Source organism: Trichosurus vulpecula, chromosome 2 (assembly GCF_011100635.1).
Source record: "Trichosurus vulpecula isolate mTriVul1 chromosome 2, mTriVul1.pri, whole genome shotgun sequence".
Lineage (NCBI taxonomy): Eukaryota > Metazoa > Chordata > Mammalia > Diprotodontia > Phalangeridae > Trichosurus > Trichosurus vulpecula.
In genome coordinates this window covers 102909289-102930093 of record NC_050574.1, presented here as the reverse complement: position 1 = coordinate 102930093, position 20805 = coordinate 102909289, and the positions used below count along the sequence as shown (strand labels likewise).

General features: G+C 39.6%; 1 protein-coding gene and 1 pseudogene across 1 annotated transcript in view; one reads left to right on the top strand and one right to left on the bottom strand.

Moving 5' to 3' along the window:
• The window catches only part of LOC118838648 (tripartite motif-containing protein 43-like), a 51104-nt gene that overhangs the window by 8317 nt on the left and 21982 nt on the right, over window positions 1-20805 (bottom strand). The window lies entirely within an intron of this gene.
• Window positions 1863-19840, top strand: LOC118836698 (annotated as a pseudogene).

The following is a 20805-nucleotide window of genomic DNA, read 5'->3' as shown; positions in this document are numbered from 1 at the left end:
TCATTACTGACCTAGCTGTCTTTACTATAACCACCATCAATCCCCCTTACACATTCAGAGTCCCAGGCTCCTGCCATAGGTTAATTGGATGCAAAGCTGCTAGAACTTAAAAAAAAAAAAGTAGGCTTGGGGTTGAACCGTACAAACCAGGAGGTGACCATTCTCTGTTCTTCCCCTTCTGCATTTTGTTGCATAAATTCATTGACTAGCCACCGACAATAAGCCGGTACTAGCCAGAGACAGATTTTACTGCAGTTTATTCGTTCAGAGCATGACACACTCCACCAGTAGTTCAGCAGTACATGGAAACGTGTCATTACATTTCAGCTGGTGGTGTTTAGAGATTACATGAGGCAAAGAAAAAAAGATGGCTGCCTAGTAGAGTTTAGCTGGCTATGAGAAAAAAAAAATTCTCAGTTAAAGAAAAGACTGAGAAGTGATGTATCCTTGTTAGTTACACTAAGTCATAAGGAACTATCCACGAGTTCTCAGGTTAGATAAGGGAAGGAAACATTTCTTAGGCTGTTAAGTCTTTTTGTACCAATTGGTAGGAGAAAGAAAGACATTGAAGGGAATGATTTATTGTAGCTGGTCCTATAGTGGATCATACACAGCAAAATGGTGCATACAAAACAAAATGGAGCCCATTATGTTTTTTAAAATCCATTTTCAATCATTTATACACCTGATCTTTAGCAATAGTTGCCATTCAAAGGCTTTAAGCTTCACGCACAGTGGCTAAAACATAAGAAATGTAACATAAGGCACTTGAGAAATGCTTGCTGGGTTCTTATTAAGCATCATTACATATATTATCCCATGTGATACTAACCATCAACCCATTATGCCTATGAAGTAATATACTGAGTACCATAATTTTACAGATGGGGAAGCTGAGGCTTTGAGAAGTTAACTTGCTTATGATCACTCAAGTAGTGTCGGGAAGATTGATCTTCCCAAGTTCAGATCTTGCCTCAGACACTTCTTAGTGTGAACCGTTTTGAGGCCCCCATCACCTAAGGCCTCAAACCTGGATTTGGCCAATCAGAAGAAAGACATTTTTTGGCCCACTCTGAGCTTAACCTACCATAATCCCTTGTGTGCTCTGGCATAACAGAAATGCTTTGCTTTGCTCTCTGAACCCAAAATGCCCCCTTCCTGTGTCAGAAAGTACATGCCAGGGTGAAGCTGATCAGGAATATTCTTCTGTTTATTATTGTCTAGGGCAAAATGCCTTTAACAGGACACCATCTTGAACACTGGGACTTTTCTTATCTTGGTATCCTATGGACACGTTATGTGATAGATATATTGCCACGTTAATGATAAGAGAAACACAGACATCCTAATAAATTCTTTTTTCATATTACGGTAACACATGGAGATTATCACTCTGGTTGACACAGGCATCCTGTGTTGGGATTGCTCTAAGTGTCTAAAGGGTCTCCTTCGGCTTGTTTACTTCCCAGTTCAGAATTATTTTCTGACCCCATGCATGCATGATTCTCTGGCTTAATGAGAATAAATAAGCGTGTTTTAGGACATGTACAGCCTGATTCTTTTTTGTTCCTTGGTCAAACCTTTGATGAGGTGAACCCCATTCTGTTTATTCTTTGGACAAACCTTCAGTTAAGTGGGAGACCCCAATATGTTTGTTCTTAGGACAAACCTTCAGTTAAGGGAGAAAGTGATTCTGTTTGTTTCTTTGGACCAAATCTCTGGTAAATGGTTGATAAGAGCTATGTGATCCTGGGCAAGTCACTTAACCCTATTTACCTCAGTTTCCTAATCTGTAAAATGAGCTGCAGAAGGAAACAGCAAACTACTCTGGTATCTCAAAAGGAGTCAGGGAGGAGTCAAACATGACGGAAAAAATGACTGAATTGAAAATGAGGTAATGGAACTAAATGATCTACAAGGCTCCTAGTCAGCTCAATCTTTGATCTTTAACAACAGCAACAAGTTCAACAACAACAACAAAAACCTCTCCTCAGAGGGAAACCTACCTTACAAAGGATGCTCTCGGGATTTCAGCAAGAAACATTTTGGGTCAGAGTCGGCAGCACACACTACCAAATTGAGTGGGGGTTGGCTTTTATATGCTTTTCCTAGATACTTCCCCACCCTGATAATCCGTGTGAAACACCGGGATGAATCAGGGGTTAAGCACAAAGTACTCCAAGCCTACCAAGAAAGTCCTCTTTCAGCATCTCCCATTTACCCCACAGATTCGGAATGGAAGGAGTTCATTCCTCAATCAATCAATCAATCAGTGTATTCATTTAGTGATTACTCAGGGCTAGGCTTCCTAGTCAGTCAAAAACAAGGAAGACAAAAATTTTCACCTCCTCTATGAGCTCCCATTCTAATGGGAGAGAACTTAAAAACTACTAGATATAGACAAAATCTATCTCATGGAAGGCCCCAGGCACTAAGGATTGTGGAGTGGGTGGAGGTGGGGCAGAGCAGGGAATGGGAAATGACTAGCACAGAGGATAGGATTTAAACTTAAAGTTTTGCTTTTAGGAAATGGAGAGGGAATTGACTCAAATGATAGATCCTTAGTACCTACCTAGTACCTAGTAGTACCTTAGTACCTAGTAAAAGTAAGGTCCTTACACAGTCCTTAGAAGCTCTGATATCCTTAAAGAGATTTTTAGCTTAAGTTCTTCGAGCCTGGCACTAAGACAACAATACTTATATAAATGAATGGAGGATTAACCTCATGTTTTCGTTGTTGTCAGCATGGTGTAGTGGAAATTACCCATAGAGAACAAACTCCAAAAGCTAAAAAGTTTTTTAGAAAGAATTTTATTGTCAGTTTGACAGAGGAGACAGAGCCAGAAAAGGTGTGGCCAACTTCCCCCTGAATCTCTGTTGTCTCACATTATATGAAGTTCAAACAAGGATACAAGTAGAGAACACTGCATGTAGGCAGTTTGTTTGCTGTGTATACATATGTATAGGCTAAATAAGCATTCAATATAATTTGGGCCAATGGAAACTATTGGTTGAAAAGAAGTGTTTTGGGTGGACCCAATACCAGGATAGGGTCGCTAGGTGGTAAAATGGATAGAGTGCCTGGCCTGGAGTCAGGAAGACCTGAGTTCAAAATAGCCTCAAACATTTACTAGCTGTGTGATGCTGGGCAAGTCACTTAACCCTGTTTGCCTCAGTTTCCTCACCTGTAAAATGAGCTAGAGAAGAAAATGGCAAACCACTCCAGCATCTTTGCCAAGAAAACCACAAATGGATAACAGGAGACATAGTCTTACTGGACTGAAATGACCAAGCAACAACAAAAGACCTGGTTGGGTAGAAAGTTTTGGGTAGACTCTAAGACCTAGGTGGACCCAAAACAAGACCTGGGAGGATCTAAGCATTTCTTGGATAGATCTCTGCCTCCTCTAAAGGATCCTCTAAAGCATCCCTGAGATCATCATCACCTAGAGTAAGCTTTGGGTTAGACAATTTCAAAGGAGGACAGGTTCAAACAATATACTAATTAATAAGGTTTTGCAAACAATTTAATAAAGATTTTTCCTACAAAGTGCCCTCTTTGAGGCTTATTCAAGCCCAGCTTTCTCAAACTAACAGAAACTCAATTACCAAAACGGGAGTGTTGGGTTAAGGCTCAAAGGAAGTTCATTAGAATAACCCTAGTCAAAGAAAGCATCCTCCTCTCTTTATTTTGTCTAATCCTTAATAGAATTCTTTTATGGAAGAAAAGGGGCTAGGTTGGTTACAAATTTCTGAAATTTTAATGGCCCAAGGAATCAATTTGAGTAAGCCTGAGGAGCTATGAGTCATAGGGCTTAAACTTCCATCAGGAAAAGAGCACTATACAGTACAGAGAGGTTTCCCAGGCATTGCAAGCAACACCAGAAAAGAACACATATGGCTACAAATACCACAAAAAAAGACAGATTCATAATCCCAAGTTTCTTTCAATATCAGAAAAGTTGAACAGATTTAGTTCAGCAAAGTCATAATCTCATATATTACCCAAGGAGACAAACTTCATTAAACATACTCTACAGGTAAACTAAGTCATGTTATAGATTGTGGACCCTTAAAGTTTGGTTAAAAGAGGCAAACAAGCTAGGTGGTGTGTGTGTGTGTGTGTGTGTGTGTGTGTGTGTGTGTGTGTGTGTCTGTGTGTGTCTGTGTGTGTCTGTGTATATATGTGTATATCTATTAATAGACAGATACATAGATAGATAGAAAATTTATATTTATATTGTTTATTCCCTTAAGCTAGCAGAATACATGTAATACATGGGAGCCAGAAGATAATTCTGAATCAGAGATAAACAAGTTGAAAAAGACCCTTTATATTCTTAGAGCAATCCTGACTTGGGATGTCTGTGTCACTTAGAATTATAGTCTCTATATGTGTTTAACCATAGCATGAGAAAGGAAGTTTCTTAATTGGATAGGTTGTAAATACAAGATAAGAGAAGTGTCAAAGTGTCAGTTGAAATTATAGTGCCAGGATATCCATGTTTCCCCTACATAGTATATGCCCATAAGATACCAAGATAAGAAAAAGTCCCACTATTCAAGACAGTGTCTAGTTTCAGGTGCCTTGATCTTAATGGTCATAAACAGAAGAATGATTCTGGTCAGCCTCATTGGCCCTGTAGGTGTTGACACAGGAAGGGGCACTTGAGTTCACTCAAAGAGCAAAGCAGGTCTGTTATGCCAGAGCACATAAAGCATTATGGTAGGTTAAGCTCAGAGTGGGCCAAAATGTCTCTCCCGATTGGCCAATCCAGTTTTTCGGTGTTTCTCAGGTCTTCAGGTTTCAAAATGGTTTGGGAGGGGTCTGCATTCCTTTCCTTTTGGTCAATGGTGTACCAAAAGGTGCCACCTGAAGACCAAGAAAGGTATGGAAAAACTTCACTCAGTCTTCAGAGAGTAAGAAGAGATGTCTACTTGGAGCACCTGTCTTGAGATGATTCAGGAGTTCACATCCACGAGTTGGCAGCTATGGAAGTAGTCAGATAGACCTGATAGGAGCTCTGAGAAGACATATGAGGTGATAATTGAGAGAAAACAGCATAACATAGGTCCTTGGTTAAAGGCATATACATATGTGAACACTATACATACATACATACATATATAAATGTACACACACAAAACACACATATCTATCTATCTATCTATCTATCTATCTATCTATACATGATGCATAAAATTAGATTGTGATACCCGCTGAGGACACTTCCTATTCTAAAATTTTATGACACACAGGAATTATGGGGTAGAATTCCTGGAATCCAGTTGACAGATAAATAAGTATTCCTCAATCTCTCTCAATTAGAGGTGGGAAGAGAGAGAGAGAGAGCACACAAAATCATTTGTCAGGACTTTCTTTGCTTTTTTCTTCCCCATTCACAATTTCAGCTTATGCTCCCTAAATTCCTAATCTCTTTATACCTGTTGACCCAGCTGTACCACTATTAGGCATTTATGCCTAAAACATCAAAGAGGAAGAGGAATCGCCTATACAAATTTGTTTGGACCAATTTTTTTTTTATTGGAAGGCAAGAAGCTGGAAATTAAAGGGGTGTCTATCAATTGGGGAATGGCTGTACACATTGTGGTATAAAGATATAATGAAATAATATTACAACATAAGAAATGATGAAAGGAATAGTTTCAGAGAATCATGAGAAGAATTTCACATTTTGAGCTCTGTATAAGACATAAACTATAGATAGGATTTAGTGTTTCTCTCCCCAAGGAGTTCATAGTACAGTAGAACAGAAAAATATTTCTGAAATGTATTTGAATTTGACAATATAAATTATATTGTTGTTATTAAATACTTCTTCAAAATATATATTGGCTATAAATTTTAAAATATTATCAAATATTCTTCTACTATATTTACTCCCACTTTTCTCTGCTCTTAAGAATACAAAAAATTCACCAAAATCTTTTTAAAAATATATTGTTATTTTTATGTTCTATGATAGCTTTTTTTTAGATATATATTGTTTATTTTACTTTTAGTTTACAACACTCAGTTCCACAAGTTTTTGAGTTCCAAATTTTCTCCTGCCCTCTCATTCCCCCCTCCTCTTCCCCTCCCCACCCAAGACAGCATGTGATCTGATATAGGTTCTACATATACCTTCACATTAAACTTACTTTCCCAATAATCAAGTTGTAAAGAATTGTAGCCAATGAAATGAATCATGAGAAGGATGAAATAAAACCAAAAATAAAATAAAATTTTTTTAAAAAGAGGGACCTAATAGTATGCTTCAATCTGCATTCAGACTTCACAGCTCTTTCTCTGGATGTGGATAGTTTTTTCCATCATGAATCTTTTGGAGCTGTCAATGTCTTCTGCATTGTTGAGAAGAGTCAAGTCTATCAAAGTTAGTCATCATAGAAGCAATGTGTCTGTGGTTGTGTACAATGTTCTCCTGGTTCTGCTCCCTTCACTCATCAACAGATCATGTAAGTTTCTCCAGGTTCTTATAAAGTCCATCTGCTCCTCATTTCTTTTGTTTTTTTTTTGCTCCTTATTTCTTATCGCATAATAATATTCCATTACATTCATATGCCACAATTTGTTTAGCCCCAGTTGATAGGTGTCCCCTTGATTTCAAATTCTTTGCCACCACAAAAAGAGCTGCTATAAATAATTTTGTACATACGGGTCCTTTCTCCCCTTGTATGGTCTCTTTGGGATATGGCCTTAAACGTGGTATTGCTGGGTCAAAGGGTATGCACATTTTTATAGCCCTTTGGGCATAGTTCCAAATTGCTCTCCAGAATGGTTGGATCAGTTCACAACTCCACCAACAATTCAATAGTGTTCCAATTTTCACACATCTTCTCCAGCATTTATTTTCCTGTTTTGACATGTTAGCCAGTCTGACAGGAGAGATGTGGTACTTAAGAGTTATTTTGATTTGCATTTCTCTAATCAATAGAGACTTAGAGCATTTTTTCATATGACTATAGATATCTTTAATTTCTTCCTCTGAAAATTGCCTGTTCATATCCTATGACCATTTCTCAATTGGGGAATGACTTGTAGTCTTATAAATTTGACTCAGTTCCCTGTATATTTTAGAGATGAAGCCTTTGACAGAGACACTGGTTGTAAAAATTCTTTCCCAATTTTCTGCTTTGCTCCTAATCTTGGTTGCACTGGCTTTGTACAAAAACTTTTCAATTTATTGTAATCGAAATTATCCATTTTGCATTTTGTGATGCTCTCTATCTCTTGCTTAGTCATGAATTCTTCCCTTCTCCATAAGTCTGACAGGTAAACTATTCCCATCTCTCTGAAACTGCTTGTAGTATCAGCCTTTATATCTAAATTGTGGACCCATTTTGACTTTATTTTGGTATCCGGAGTAAGATGTTGGTCTATGCTCAATTTCTGCCATACTATTTTCCAGTTTTCCTGGAGTTTTTGTGAAATAGTGAATTCTTATCCCAGAAACTGTACTCTTTGGGTTTATCAAAGAGTAGATTACTATATTCATTAACTACTGCATCCTGAGTACCTAACCTATTCCACTGATCCACCACTCTATTTCTTAGCCAGTACCAAGTAGTTTTAATGACTGCTGCTTTATAGTGCAGTTTAATATCTGGTAGGGATAGGCCTTCTTCCCTAGCATTTCTTTTCATCAATTCCCTTGATCTTCTGGATCTTTTGTTCTTCCAGATGAATTTTGTTATTATTTTATCTAGCTCTGTAAAAATTTAATTACATCAAATATTATTTCACTATATTCACTTCCATTTTCTCTGCTCTTAAGAATACAAAAAACTTACCAAAATCTTTTAAAAAATGTATTGTTATTATTATGTTCTATGAGCTTTTTAAAAAAAAATTTTATTGATCACTGTTTTTTAACCTCCTCTTCTTTTCCTTCCTTTTCTAACTCCTAGAGATCAGTCCTTTATAAAACAAAATGTAAAAGATGCAGGGTAGGTAGAAGTGGGGTGTAGGGCAATACACTGAAGTCAGACTGTGGTGAATAAATTTACGACAAAGGCACAGTTTTCTCCAGGACAAGATATTTCAATAACAGCAATGCGTAAACTGTTAGTCACACTGGCACCTCAGCCAAAGCCAAGGACCTGAGCATGAACAAATTTTTAGTTAGGCTAGTAGTAACCAAGGCATTGGGAGTTTGACCACACTCTACCAAGGAACAGAGACCCTGAGTGAGGGCCAACAGGAGAGTCTCCCTTATGATTGACCTGACAATACATCATTTGGACCTTCCCTGGTGGCTGGTGACTTCAGGTGTGGATGATCATGCCCATTTCTAGCAAATAAGGAATGTTAATTGCTTGATGAGCTTCAATAGTAATGTTGGCTAGAAAACAAAACCACTTCAGTAAGCATGTTCCTCTGTTTGGCTTTTCTCTTTACCCTTAACATTGAAAAGGAGAATCAAGAACAGTAGAGTTGTCCCCTGCAGAGGGCCTAGCCCAAGCTGGCTCTCTATTTAAGGTGTAAAAATAAAGGGGTCCCACTTTAAATTGGTTAATGAGGAGATACTCTAGGGTATAGAAATTGTAGCAGTCTCCTTTTGAGTTGGGCTAATTCTGGCCTCAAAGCTACATATGGCCCTCTGGGTCCTCAAGGGCAACACTTTGACTGAATCCAAATTTCACAGAACAGATTCACCTGAAAGGATTTGTTCTATAAAACTTGGACTCAGTCAAAAGGCAGCACTCAAGGACCTAGAACATGTGGCCTTGGAGCTGCAGGTATCCTACCCCTCAGCTAAGAGATGGGGTTCTGACAAAATAGGGGAAAATGGATTACATACAGAGCAATATTAATTATCAAATGATCCAGCATAACATTAATTTTCCTCAAGATGTTACAGACAGTATTCCACATTCCTATTTCTCCACCCTGGAAAAGAAGGGGAAGGAAGAAGTGACTTCTTATATCTCTTCCTTGGGAGTATATTTATTGTTATAGGTTATTGTTCATTAAATACATATTTAAATACAAACTACTCTGGTTAGCATTTTTCTTTTGGAGGGGGGAAGGCAGGGCAATTGGGGTTAAATGACTTGCCCAAGGTCACACAGCTAGCAAGTGTAAGGGTCTGAGGCCCAATTTGAACTCCTGTCCTCCTGACTCCAGGGCTGGTGCTCGGACTCACCGCACCACCTAGCTGCCCCTCTGGATAGCATTGAAAGTTTTTCACAACCTAGCCTTTCTGTCTTTGAAGGTTGTTGTTTTTTTAACCCATTATTCCCCTGCATGAACTTTACATTCCAGTGATTCTGTCCTGCTTGCTCTTTCCCATCAACAAATATGCATTTTGCACCTTTGCACAGACTGGGCCCCTGCTGTGGGTGTTCCTCCTTACCTTGTAGAGTCTCTGGCTTCCTGTAAGATGAAGCTTAAGCACTTGAAGCAAAAGAGGGTAGAGTTCTTCCCTCCTCTCCCATTTGGTACCTTTGGTGGAGTTAGGGATTTGTTAGGTAAAAGGAAGGTTAAGGAATTACACAAGCTGGAAATATCTGAGATGTGACAGGAATGCAGGTCTTCCTGGTGCAGAAGCTCTCTCTCTCTCTATGTTCTGTCACACATGGCTCTCCTTATGTCTAATGAAAACTTTCTAAAAAGGCATACCTTTGGATTTTTCAGAGTATTAAAAATACAAAATGGCACATCTTGTAGGAAGGAGGGGCTTCAGTGTACTAATGGTATATAAAAGGCTCGGGATGAGAAAGACACAAAGATTCCTTATGCTGAGAGCAAAGCTAAAGGCAGAGCAGTGAGGCTGAAGGCAAGATCCCAAAAGAAACAAGGAAGGCAAGTTTCCTCATGAGGAATTTCATTTGTGTGTCAGGGATTTGAGAATTGTCCCCTGTGCTATGGCATGCATCAAGGTAGAGGGACACATTTCTTCATGATTAAATATAAAACTTTAGGAATGAATCTCTGAAGCCAGCAAAGGGAGAAGGGAGGCAGATTTCATGTTCATGGGTTAGGCAGTAACAACTCAGGTCAAGGGGAGAAACTCATCTGGCTGAGCCAAAAGTAGTGGTAGGAGTCTGAAAGGATTGGTATCTTCCCTTATCCTGTTATCCTGAATTTCTCCCTTCATAAATTTTGCATATATACTTAAAGATACCAACTCTTATATGAAAGAATTGTCCAGGTCAGTTAAGATCAAATAAACTCAAAGGTTGGACCTCAGGCCCAATCAACTGGCAAAGATTACACAAGATAGAACAGACAATGCTGAAGGGTCTGGGAGAAGGAAGGTGAACTAAGGCACTCCTGGTAGAGCTGTGAGTTAGGCCAGTCATGCAGTAAGGGCATTTTCCATTATCCTCAAAAATGGATCTAAAATATCCTGAATCCATACACTTAGATGCAGAGATGCCACCCTTTTTAACAAATCAAAGAGGTCAAAAGAAGAAAGAATGATGCCAAATTTAGCCAAATATTCATAGCATCATTTTTTCCCTACTAGCAAAAAACTGGAAACACAGTGGGTACTATAAATTAGGGAATGGATAGACTAACCATGGTAAATCAATATGTTGGAACATTATTACAACATTCTATAAAAGGGGAAGACATAATATGATACTGACTGAAATTAGCACCATCAAGAAAACCAGTATACATAGGGACTACAGCCATTCACATGGAAGAAGGATGGGAAAAAATTGTAATTATGTCAATGCTGGTGCCCAAATTAGAGTTAAGAAAACTTACCTCTTTCATTTCTTTGCATATGTGTGGGGTATTATGGGTATGGATAACTGGAAGTACTGTTAGACATGGTTAATAGGTTCTTTGGTTTTTGGAGAACTGTTGTTATTTGGGGGTGCACTTGTTCTACAAGACGACTTGATATAGGGGGGAGGAGTCTTTCATCAAATAATTGAGATGTGAAAGGGAAAAGGAACAATAAAATTTAAGACAGAAAGACACATAAACACAGAGTTCTTTAAAAGACAGAATTAAAATGTTGAACACAATCAGGCTAGGAAGGGATGGAAATTTGATCAAAATAAAATACAGTACACAGTGGATACCGTAAATCAGGGAGTGGCTCAACCAACCATGGTAAATGAAAATGTTGGAACATTATTGTGACATCCAATGAATATCCAATAAAACTTCAATATAATTCAAATGTTGAACATAAGTGTGCTGGGAAGGGAAGGAAATTTGATCAAAATAACATTACTAATCTATTTAAAAGTGTTTCAGCTGGAGGTATGTTCCTGGTCTGGAGAGCATTAAGAGGTCAGAGAGGATTCAAAATCCCCACTTTTTCTCACCTCAGTTTCCCCAACTGTAGAATGTAACATGTTCTACCTTTTTCTTTGCTATAGAGGGTACTCTGAAAAGAAAAGTAGATGATAAAGGTGATCAATTTCAAGTGCACAAGTACGAAGGGCATTTCTAAGGGTCCCCAGACCCAGTCACTGACCTTTGCCATTCTCTTTCTTCAGAAACACAGCCTCTTTCCCAAAGCTGATTCAAAACTTCCAGGACGAGCTCATTTGCTCCATCTGCACGGACTACTTCATAGACCCAATGTCCATTGAGTGTGGTCACAGTTTCTGCCATAGTTGCCTCTTCAGGAGCTGGCAAGAAGCCTCTACCCCTTTCTCCTGCCCAGAGTGCAGGAGTGTCTCCCAGGCAAGGAATTTCAGAGCCAATGTGCGTCTTGGGAAACTGGCAGCCATTGCCAAAACACTGAGACCTCATTGTTTGCAGAACCCTGGAGGCCATAGCAAGTGTGAGACACATCAGAAAGTGCATAAACTGTTCTGTGAGGATGACCAGAGCCCAATCTGTGTGTCCTGTTCTGAGTCCAAGGAGCATACACACTCCGTTGCATAGATGAGGCTGCTGAGGACTATAGGGTAAGTAATGGATTCATCGCTCCATCCACAAGAACATTTTAAATTTGTACTACCGTCTGCAGAGATCATCCCAGGAAGAGATGTGGTGTTTTCATATGCCAACCACTGTGCTCTCAGTGCCCACAAGGTTGTTGTTGAATTGCACTGTGCTGTGTCCTCTGGCCTCAGCCTGAGCTTTTACTCATGCACTGAGATCAACAGAAAGCTTCCCTTCATGTTCCTCCAACATGGTTTGAAATGTCCATCCCTGTTGTGTTCAGGGAGGGCCTTAAGTCTTTTTACTAAATGGAGTCAGGTAATCTGAGATTGTTAGGGCCATCTTCATCTGGTAGGATAATAGCTAACACCTTCATCCTTCATGAACTAGAAAAGAGGGACAAGACAATGGAGCAGTGTTTCTCCTTTGCATTTGACACTTGAAAGTTATCTCCTCCTGGAGGTGGACAGGAAAAAGGAGACATTACCTTGTCAGACTAGCTTAGTCATAGAGCTGTACTTGCTCCCTTGTCTCACTCACAGGAACCTGGCATCACTCTCATGAGGCTTGACTGTGAGGCAGGAAGGTGAGGTGCTTCTTGGTCCTCTACTTTGCTCCTAGGGTTGATTCTCATCATGCCTGCTGCAACCAGCCTGCACACACTGAATTACCAAAGACATTTAGAAAAGAAGAACTGACAGTGTCATAGGGAGCCCAGAAGGTGCAAAGTGAACTAAGGAGAGACTAGCTTAATCCTGAGCTGCATCATTCAGGAAGTTGGGAGCTCAAAGATCTATCTAACTTCCCTCTCAAAAAGACTGAGAGATGTTCTAGTCCAGTCATCTCTTTACTCTTTTGGGGAAACTGGGACGTAGTCAAGCCAAGTTACATCCACAGAGTCACACATCTAGCCAGAAACAAAGGGGACATTAGAATATCTTACTCTGTCTTTTTACTAGAGAGATGGCTGTGGGCTGAAGTTATGTATGATGGTGTCTATAGGAATTAGGTCTTCCCCTGAGAAGCTAGGAAGTCCAAGCTAGGAACAGGATAAGTGGAGTGTGGAAACACATTCCAGTTGAATGGGATGTCTTTTCTTTATTTGTAAATTAGAGGGTCGAACTAGATAGCCTCTAAAGGACCCTTCTAGCTCTCCTTTTCTGTTCTTATAATCCAAAGGGGAACAAAATGTGGTGATGAGAAAGCTCTTGTCCAGACTTGGTATGTGTAGGTAATGAAATCTTTGAAATTTAAAGGAGTTCTTCTCACTGACCATGAGTCATCCCATTCCCACTTTGTGCTATTGATCTCAGAACCATGCTTTCTGAATACTTGGGACATCACACCATAGGCCACATAGGCCTGAAGCTCCCAATTTTATTCTTTTACTCATAGCTTTAAAAGTAAGAGCATTATATTTTCATTATTAATTGGTCTCCCAGCCATTCACACATGAATAGTTTTGAATATGTAGAACTAAAATGCTTCATGGATAAAACAATTCATGTTTTTTAAAAAAATATTTTTATAGGAGAAATTCCAGGAAAGTGCAGCAGATTTGCAGAGAAAACTAAGGATGTTGAGCAACAGATGGCTAATAAGAAGATGAAATTGGCAGTATTGGAGGCAAGTATTTCTTTTTTTTTTCCCAAGTGAATGCTTTTATTTGTCAATGTCCTTACGACTTTTAATGTGTCAGTTATTATTATTTCTTTTTTAAAATTTATTGTTCATTTATTTAATATTTTTAGTTTTCAGCACTGATTTCCACAAGAGTTTGAACTACAAATTTTCTCCCAATTTCTACTCCCCCCCCCCCGCAACTCCAAGATGGCATATATTCTGATTGCCCGGTTCCCCAGGCAGTTCTCCCTTCTGTCACCCCACTCCTCCCATCCCCTTTTCCCTTACTTTCTTGTAGGGCAAGATAGATTTCTATGCCCCATTGCCTGCATATCTTATTTTCTAGTTCCATGTAAAAACTTTTTTTTTGAACATCTGCTTTTAAAACTTTTGAGTTCCAAATTCTCTCCCCTCTTTCCTCCCTACCCACCCTCCTTAAGAAGGCAAGCAATTCGACATAGGCCACATGCGTATCATTATGTAAAACCCTTCCACGATACTCATGTTGTGAAAGACTAACTATATTTTGCTCCTTCCTATCCTATCCCCCTTTATTCAGCTTTCTCCCTTGACCCTGTCCCTTTTCAAAAGTGTTTGCTTTTGAGTATCTCCTCCCCGTATCTGCCCTCCCTTCTATCATCCCCCCTTTTTTATCTCCTTCCTCCTTCTTTCCTGTGGGGTAAGATACCCAATTGAGTGTGTAGTTATTCCCTCCTCAGGTCAAATATAATGAGAGCAAGATTCACACATTCCCCCTCACTTGCCCCCTCTTCCCTTCCTACAGAACTGCTTTTTCTTGCCCCTTTTATGTGAGATAATTTACCCCATTCTATTTCTCCCTTTCTCCCTCTCTCTCATTATATTCTTTTCTCATCCCTTAATTTGATTTTTTTTTAAGATATCATCCCTTCATATTCAACTCACCCTGTGCTCTCTGTCTATATATTCCCTTCAGCTACCCTAATATTGAGGTCTCATGAATTATACACATCATCTTTCCATGTAGGAATGTAAACCTAACAGTTCAACTTTAGTAAGTCCCTTATGATTTCTCTTTCTTGTTTACCTTTTCATGCTTCTCTTGATTCTTGTGTTTGAAAGTCAAATTTTCTATTCAGCTCTGGTCTTTTCACTGAGAAACCTTGAAAGTCCTCTATTTTATTGAAAATCCATATTTTGCCTTGGAACATGATATTCAGTTTTTCTGGGTAGGTGACTCTTGGTTTTAATCCCAGCTCCATTGACCTCCGGAATATCATATTCCAAGCCCTTCGATCTCTTAATGTGTCAGCTGCCAGATCCTGTGTTATCCTGACTGTGTTTCCACAATACTCAAATTGTTTCTTTCTGGATGTTTGCAGTATTTTCTCCTTGATCTGGGAGCTCTGAAATTTGACAACAATATTCCTAGGAGTTTTCTTTTTGGGATCTTTTTCAGGAGGCAATCAGTGGATTCTTTCAATTTCTATTTTACCCTCTGGCTCTAGAACATCAGGGCCATTCTCCTTGATAATTTTTTGAAAGATGATATCTAGGCTCTTTTGTTGGTCATGGCTTTCAGGTAGTCCAATAATTTTAAAATTATCTCTCCTGGATCTATTCTTCAGGTCAGTGGTTTTTCCAATGAGATATTTCACCTTGTCTTCCATTTTTTCATTCCTTTGGTTCTGTTTTATGATATCTTGATTTCTCATAAAGTCACTAGCTTCCACTTGCTCCAATCTAATTTTTAAGGTAGTATTTTCTTCAGTAATCTTTTGGACCTCCTTTTGCATTTGGCTAATTCTGCTCCTCACTGGCTTTTTGGAGCTCTTTGGACATTTGGGTTAGCTTGTTCTTTAAGGTGTTATTTTCTTCAGTATTTTTTTGGGGTCTCCTTTAGCCAGTCATTGGCTTGTTTTTCATGGTTTTCTTCTATCACTCTCATTTCTCTTCCCAATTTTTCCTCTACTTCTCTAACTTGCTTTTCCAAATTCCTTTTGAGCTCTTCCATGGCCTGAGACCAGTTAATGTTTTTCTTGGAGGCTTTTGATGTAGGCTCTATGACTTTTTCTGGCTGTATGTTTTGGTTTTTTTTGTCACTGAAGAAAGATTCCAAAGTCTGAGTCTGAATCTGAGTCCATTTTCCCTCCCTGGCCATGTTCTCAGCCAACTACTTGACCCTTGAGTTTTTTTGTTGGGGTATGACTGCTTGTAAAGTATAGAGTGGTTTGTCTCAAGCTTGAGGGGCTGTGCTGTTTTCAGAGCTAGTTCTACACAGCAAGCTCTCCCATACCAGTGCTACTCCACCCCCAAGAACCCTAACCCAGACTACGACTCAGATCTAAGCAGGCTCTGCACTCCCACTCTGATCCGCCACTTAATTCCACCCCCCCCCCCCCCCACAGGTGGGCCTGGGGTCAGAGGCAACTGCAGCTGTAGCTCTGTAAGCAGCCTCAGAGCTGCACCACCTCTGCCGTCCCCGGGGCAGTGACTTGACTGCAAACTCCTTTGACTCTGTCCCCACTAACCTTCTCTGTTGTCTTTGTTGTTTGTGGGTTGAGAAGTCTGGTAATTGCCACAGCTCACTGATTCAGGGCACTATGGCCTGTTCTGCCTGGTTCCTGGTCTGGTTGGTCCTGGCACGACCCACTCTGGGCTGTGCTCCACTCTGCTCCCAGCTCCGTGTGATAGACCTTACCCAGGGACCATCCAGGCTGTCCTGGGCTGGAACCATTCTTCCCTCTGCTATTTTGTGCGTTCTGCAGTTCTAGAATTTGTTCAGAGCCATATTTATATGTGTTTTGATGGTTCTGGGGGAGAGCTTTAGGTAAGTCCCTGCTTTCCAGCTGCCATCTTGGCTCTGCCCCACTGAGTATTTATTTCTTGATCTCTCAGCAATCAGTACACGTATTCTGCTGTGCTCCCTCAAAGTATCTAAAAATCAGAATCTAACTGTGAGATAAAAAGCTTGTCACTCACCCACCGCCACTTAATGTTGTATCATTTTCTATATTTCATCAAACTCATTATTTCATTACAGGAGGAGGTGAAGACTCAAGAGGAAACTATTTCTTTAGAATTCCAGAAAGTACAAAGGTTCCTGGATGAGGAGAACAATGAGTATCTATCAATTGTGCAAAGGCAAAGAAAGGCCAATTTGAAAGGCCTGAAGAAGAGAATAAGGGAATTATCCCTTCAAAATAAAGAATTAAGGAAGAGGATCAGGGAGTCCATGGAGGTGTGCAGGAAACCAGATGTGGATTTCCTCCAGGTAAGGCTATGGGATATATATGTAAGGAACATACAAGATAAAGCCAGGAGCTTACCAATGCCATCCATTTCTCAAAAAACAAACAAACAAACCATGAATTAGAGTATAAATGAAGAATGCTTTAATCTGCTAGGGCTCTCTTCCATCTCCAGAAAGTACATAGTTTTTTAATTTGATGTGCAATTGAATAGATTCTTTTGCATTTGTTTTCCATATAGTCTGCACCCATAACATCCTAACAAGTACAATGCCAGATTTCAAAAATAGATATCACCTTCCTCGAAAATGGGTCATACACGCATGAATTATGTGCAAATATATTGAGGACATATGATTTCCTGAACATCTTAAAACCTTTCCTTACAATTCTCTCCAATTCCATGTTATTTCTGAGGCTTGGATCCCTCCAGCTGACACTGAGTCTCTTACTGTCCTTTCCAGTCCTGGTGATACTTTCACTTACATTGTCAACCCTGTCTCTCCCCTCACAAGTTCATTATATGAGGCAAAATATTTCTGTCTCTGCATTGCCAATTTATCAATCACCCTCTTTCCATGTAGCTCAGTAACCTCTCCTCCTCTGAGGTTCATTCCAATTAAATTACTTCTTTAGCTGTGGAGAGTATGCACTAGAGTGGGGAGAGACTACAGGAATTATGACCAATGGGAAGATCATGGCAATAATCCAGGCAAGTGGTGGAGAGGGCCTGAGTTAAGGTGATAGCTGTGTGAGAGGAGAGAAGGGGGAATATATGTGAGACACGTTGCAGCCCCAGAAGCTCCAAGATTCTTCCCTACTCTGTGGGTTTCACTGAGGCAATGAAAAGTGTTCCATTCCAAAGTCTCATTTTCCTATCTTAAATATACCATTGTCCTAACTACATATCATTTTTTTTTCTCTTCAGGATGTGAAAAGAATGTTGAAGAGGTAAGTTTCTATTCCTCCTTTATTTGGAAAGCTCTAAACAAATTTGATCTAATGGTCCTTGACTGACTAAAGGAATGAAGACTTATGATTATTGGAGACCTAAACCTGGTGTTTGTTTTCTATAGGAATGATTCTGTGATCCACAAAGAAGTAGAAATGTTTCACATAAACATGATTGTTCAACCCATCCCTGGAATCCTAGAAATACTTGTAAAGTTTAAAGGTGAGTGAAAAGATCTATCAGAAAGAGGCAAGACATCGCCAAGCCCTGACCAATTTTCCTTTGGGCCAGGACCAATTTGGCTTTCACAGAAACTCAGAATCTTCAACCTGGAAAGAACCAACGTCTATGGTCATCTAGTTTACCTTTGCCTAAACAGAAATTCTCTTTGCAAAACATTTGATAAGTAGACATCCAGACTTTCCTTGAAATCATTTGGTGAAGAGGCTCCTGATAATTCTAAACACACAAGTTTCTGTTTTTTAAAAATTGGTTTTATCACCAAGAAGGTTTTTTAAATCAAATATAAATACTTTTTATGATTTCTAGCCAAATCTCCTTGATCTAGCATCAGAGGCACAGCAGAAAAATGTAATGTTTCTCTCACATCAAAACCATTCAAGTACTTGAAGACAGCTGCCATGTAATCCCTTAAGTTATCTCTTCTCCAAAATACACAAGTCCAGTCCCTTCAAATCATGTCCAAATGGTGACAACTCAAGTTTAGGGAGAAGATGTTTCAGGACATGTTTCAGAACTGTTTCAGGAATTGTTAAGGTTGAGATGCCAGTGATGCCCATGGGAAGGTTTGTCCTGGGAGTAGCTGAACAGGCAGATGTAAATCTCAGAAGATGTATTAGAAAAATATTGGGGGGACCATAAAAGTTAAATCCCTAAGAATGAATAAGGTTGTTGAGGAAGACAGTGAAGAGACTCACAGTCACATCCTTATTCTCCAAACTGAACCAGAAGAAATAAATCAGATGAAATATTTTCCATAGATAGAGAGAAATTCAGAGGAGGAAAGAAGGGAGACACACTTATGTATGAGAGAGACACAAAGATCAAGAGATATAAAAACAGAGAGCTAAAAAGAGAGAGGAGACAGACAGAGACAGAGAATATAGGGAAAAAGGATGGAGGGAAATGCCAAAAGAAGTGAAAGAGAAATAGAATAGAGCTATAGGATGTATCCCCTTTAGTTTTCCCTGCTGCTTCTCAGAGGCACTGGTCTCCATTTCCCTCCTGTGCAGTCTTTAAACATTACCCAGAAGAGCCAGTATATCATGACTCTAATTTCACATGTAGAATCATGAATATGATCTGTGAAATCCTGGTATTGGTTAACCATTTGTTTTGGGAGACTCAAAAGATCAGGGCAGAAGAAACCAGATTTTCCAAATTAGCACCTACCACACTGTCCCATCTACCCGACAACCCAAGAACATTCTGCTCCTCATACCATGGAGATGTCCTGCCTCCATCCAGTACCTTTCTTACATATTACTGTGATAACCTGATGGCAACTTCATGGTCTACACACCTGACCCCATCACCTATGAAAGAAAACAAATCTATGACAATACCATTCATTGAACCTGAACTTCTTCTCTCCACAGTGGACATCACTCTGGATCGTGACACAGCCCATCCAGGTCTCATCATCTCTGAAGATCTGAAGAGTGTGAGATATGGAGGTGCACAGACAGAAGTACCACCCAACAACACTGGGAGATTCAGTGATTCTGCCCAAGTTCTTGGTACTCAGTCCTTCATTTCAAGCAGATATTACTGGGCAGTAGAGGTATCAGACAACACTGGTGGTGTGGTGGCATCTCAAATGGACCACCTACACCTGAAGTCTTCTTTGTGCTTATGGCTATACAGAGTCACACTGGGTGCCACCTTTAGGCCATAAGTAAGCACCACCTTACTTCTGTACCTCATGTGAAATACTACCAGAACTGTGTGTCTAACCTAATGGTGGGCATTTTCCTTGACTATGAACATGGAGAAGTGTCATTTTATAATGTTAAAGGAAGATCTCTCATTTTTGCTTTCCCAACGACTTCCTTCTCATGACCCTTACAGCCTTTCTTCTGTCTTTCTAAGAAAGTCCTGCCAAATGATTGCTCTCTCATGATCTGTCCCTAATTGAGAGAGATCAAAAATATGTATTTATCCTTCAAATAAACTTCAGGCACGGTATGCCACAATTCCTGTGTGTCATAATATTTTAGAACTAGAAGGGCCCTCAGAGGGTACATATTGTCACCATCTATTTTCTCAGCTAACAACAGAACTCTGGAGAGGAAAAATGTCTTGCCTCTGCTAAATATGATTCCTGGACCTACCTCCCACTCCCAAACCAATTACATGATATTTCCATTGTGTGTAGTTTGTATCTACTTATCTTTGTACATGTTTTTCTCTGGCCTGAGGACAATATCAGCTACATGACATCGGGGACAATTTCCTTTTTTTATTTTTTTGTATCCCCAGTTCCTAGCATATTGCTTAATAAAAGGTGCTTAATAATGCTGTTTGAATTGAATTGGATGTACTTAATTATTCATAGGATCATCAGAAGAGAGATGTTAAGTTGTTAGGGAACTTAGAGGTCATCTAGCCTAACTCCCTCAAATGGAATAGGAGGAAACTGAGGCTCAGAGAGGTTAAGTGACTTGACCAAGGTCTCTTAGGTAGAGAGGGAGTGGCTAAGCTGGAGTTTAAAACTAGTTCTGGGTTTGCAAATCAAACAAGCTTTCTACAACCTCACACTGCCAGCAGAAATGGGACAAGCAACCCTGGCCCTTGGAAACTCAGCCCATTGCTTTTACTATGATACTATGGAGACACTATTGGAATATCACTTTGCCAAATTTGACCATCTGGGGGCCAGATGGGTAAAAATCCTCAGAATATTTATCTCTGTTCTGATGGGGATGTAGGTAACCTCATTTGTAGAGTATTTAAGGCTAAGAGACTTACTTTCACGTCAGGGGTCCACTTTCCTGTACACATTATGGACTTTTCTCAGTTGTTTAGGCCACCTAGAAAACTTTTGGCTACACTTCATTTATTGGTACTTCTGCCAAGATAGTTGACAGACTGGAACT